We start from the raw sequence: 3,599 nt of genomic DNA, 5'->3' as shown, positions 1-3,599 counted from the left end.
CAAACACAAAACTATTCCCACTATTGCTAGCCTTATGCTACCGTATTCTTCCTTGTTGGTTTCCCTTACCCCTGCCCACCCCGCTATAAATAGTCCCTTCATACTACCCTCTTCAATCGCTCTATTGGAATGTTCCATCTCTTTCTTGCTAGATCCCTGACTGATAGATCAGATTACAATTTCCTTTGCCTGACCTGGAGAATCCGAGCGACCTTCACTAATCTGTTAGGATGACCAATACAGCTGATCAGTTGAAAGCTCAGAACCAGGAACAGGAGACTTGGATCTGCCATCCAAGGGATTCTGTCCAGGCAGAATAAGTTCTTTATCTTTTTTGGATAGGCTTTGTTCATTGCATGAGACCCTGCCCAGGTTATTGGCTCTAAACAGTCAGTTCCGCTTGGATTTTTTTTTATGTCCTCAATCTTGTAATTCTTGCAAAATAATGCTGTTTGAAGGTCTTATCTTGAAAGGGGAGGCTGACAAAAGACAATGTCTAATTATGTAAGTGTTTATGATGCAATCAATATAAGCCATTTTGCAACCACTTGTTCTAAGAAGGACTTGGTTTGGGTTGACTAATTACGCTCAATTCAGTGAACCGAGACAATGTTTTTTTTTTTTTTGGCAGTTCTATAACTTTATTGGACAATCAGCAGTTAGTTCTCGTCTACATTAACTGTCTGTAGATTTTTGAAAGTGGTGACAGGTACATAGGTAACCAACGTATAGCGCTTGTTTGGTGAATCTTCATCTTCATTCCGTTTTCCGGACAACCGCACACGGATACGGTATGGGACATCCCTTATTCCTTTGGCTCAGACAGCTTTGTTGAGCCTGGTGTCAATGCATACATCTGGAGTTCCCATCTCCTTCATGGCAAATTTCCGGACTTATTCGAGTGCCCGAGGGGCACGCTTCTTGAAACCCACTTCATGGATGTGCTTGTGAATGTTGGTGGTGTATTCTCTGGTCACCACCTCGTTGATGGCGGACCGGCCCTTCTTCTCGCCATCCTTCTTTGCGGGAGCCATCCTGCCCGGCCAGGATTGGAAAGGAAGCGAGACAATGATTTTTATTTCTCAGTAACCATTAAGACTTACAATAATGAGGCCTCTACCTCTGTGTCTGCTCAGGACCTCAGGGGCACCCAAGGCCTCCAGGGCAGTGAGTACAGTCAAGATAATGGGGCCTTTCAGGGCAGCCCGCTTGGGGCAATTTCACGTTTTCAGTAGAACAACCTTAGCGATTCCCCATCAGCTGGTGCTGCCCCAGGAGCAGGAAGAGAAAAAAGCGATGATTCCGCACTTGAGGACTTTCTGATACAAATTGTAATCTCTGAGTGGGTGTAGCTGGAGTTTTACTGCTTGTATTTTGCCAGCCAGTTTGGTGTTTTGAATTTCCCTGCCTGTGGGCCTTGGCTGCTCAACTGGGTGCATCTAAGTCGTTTTTGGACACACTTTCTGACACTGGCTGGGCCCTTTTCTCCCAGGACTGCTGTGGAAACTAGAAACACAGCAACAGGTCAACATCACTCCCCGGGAGGGCTCTTCTTCCAGCCCTTTCCCCATCTAACAGAGCTATTTGCCCATCGCCGAACTAGGCACTTTGCAGATATTCTGCCGCTGATTTTCAAATAGGCTCTCAACACTGCCCAGTTAACCCTCTCCTTTGTCGGGTGAGCTCACTTTCTCATGGCCCTGGAGGACCGTTTCACGTCCACTCATTTATCCCCCAAACCCCTCTCTTCCCTCCTTTAGCTGATGATCTTGATTGGGAAAATAGGAGACACCAGACTTCCTGAGCTTCCCTCCCGCATCCCTCACCCACGGCTGGCTAGCCTGCCTGCGCTGCCCCACGCTCTCTTCTCTCTGTCCTCCTGCCAGAGGCCAGGGCCAGGGCTCCGGGTCCTGCCACCGCTTTCATGTCCTTTCCAAGGGCAGCAGTCCTGCTCTCATGGGTATCATCAGTGTCATCAAGGGCTCAGCTGAGCTGGAGAGAGAGAGATGAGCTGCCAGGAGAGCTGATAGAAGCAACAAGCCCCAGATGAGAGTACCAGTGAGGTTTTCATCACTTACCACGATGGTATAAGCAAGAGGCACCCCGTTCCATATCCCCCCGTGCAACATGCAGTGGTCCAGGGTCAGGTGGATCAGTGGGGGTCGTCTCACTGTTGAGGGAGCCTGAACCAAAGGCTATACAGTTTTATGGACCTGGGTCCGGTGGGGAAGGGAGGGGAGGGGGAGGGTGGAAAAGTACAGGGTGCAAGTCATAATGGATAACAGTGCCTCAAGGCTTTCCCCTCCTCCCTCATAGGGGGGCTTTAGCAGAGGTACCTGAAGACCTCAGATGGAGAGACCTAGGGATGAAGGTGCCAGGGCTGGGAGTGCAGGTGTGTAAGAGAATGGCCAGCCAGGGACCTGAGTCCTGGACTGCAGCTCCTGTCAGAGTTTTCAGGGCCTGGCTGTCACCGAGTCTAAGGTGGGGAGGGAGTTTCCCCTGGGACCTGCCAGGTAAAGCCTTGTAATTACCTACAGTCAGGCCTGAAAATCACACATCGGGTTTTGGGGCAGGAGCTGGACTCCTCGGCATCCTGTCTACTGAGGCCACCCAACAGTCTCCAATCATGGTGTAATATCACTCACCCGACATACCTTACCCTTGACTTTCTGACCCTCCTCCAGGTACTGACACATTTCTCTGAGCCCTAAAGTCATACTTATGAAAGGAGGTGCCTATGCCTGTGGTCTCCACTTCCCCACACTCTCCCCTTCACTCCTCAGCTCCCTGAAACCTAGATTTTATCCTCATCACTCCACCAAGACGGGTCTTGCTAAGGTCTCTGTCTTAGGCTGGGTTCCCTGGAAACAGACTCTGAACAGAAGATGCCCAAGCGGGAAATGTATTTGGGAATGGTCTTGGGAACAACACTTGTAGGCTTTGGACGTGGGCTGCCCCTGGGGGAGGTGGGAGCTTGCACAAAGCCGTTCCTTCAGCTCCTCTGTCCTGAAGGAGGATCTGGGCGGCACCCCACAATGTCCACTACAGTCGCGCATGACCTCTGGGCCAGTACATCTATTACATCTCCTGTTCTTATCTTACCTAATTTGTCAGTGTCAACACAGTTGACCACTTCCTTCTTCAAGAAAAATCCTTTTTCCTCGGTTCCCAGGACACCACACTCTTGTTTTATTTCTCTCACCCATCTGGCCATTTCTCCTCAGGCCTTTTCATGAAGCTCCCCTTCCTTCTCCTGGGCATTCCGTTCTTCTGATTCTTCTCTCCAACTTAACTCATACAGTCTCAGCAGTTTAAAAACACTACGTCCTCGATGCCGATGCTTATGTCTTTAGCCCAGAACTGTTTCTGAGCTTCTAGCTAATACACCCGGCTACCGACTTGTCATCTCGACTTGGTTATCTCACAGGCATCTCACACTCAGAGTGGCTGGAATGGATGTCTTGGTTTATCGGCTCACCCTGTAGCTGTTCCTTCCCCCGATAGCCTTTTCCATTTCGGAAAATGGCACCCCCTTCTTTCCAGCTGTTTAAAGCCAGAAACCTGGGCTGTAGCCTAGATTTCTCCCTTTCAGTCTGCTG

General features: G+C 49.7%; 1 pseudogene across 1 annotated transcript; it reads right to left on the bottom strand.

The window, feature by feature from the left end:
* Positions 1-612: 612 nt before the first annotated feature.
* On the bottom strand, positions 613-1,049 carry LOC309659643 (large ribosomal subunit protein eL31 pseudogene; annotated as a pseudogene). The gene has a single exon. The product of its transcript is annotated as a large ribosomal subunit protein eL31 pseudogene (transcript).
* Positions 1,050-3,599: the final 2,550 nt, after the last annotated feature.

The sequence above is a fragment of the Balaenoptera physalus genome (genome assembly GCF_965194825.1).
Source record: "Balaenoptera physalus genome assembly, chromosome: 4".
In the NCBI taxonomy this organism is placed as follows: Eukaryota; Metazoa; Chordata; class Mammalia; order Artiodactyla; family Balaenopteridae; genus Balaenoptera; species Balaenoptera physalus.
This window is presented reverse-complemented; position numbering and strand designations above follow the sequence as displayed.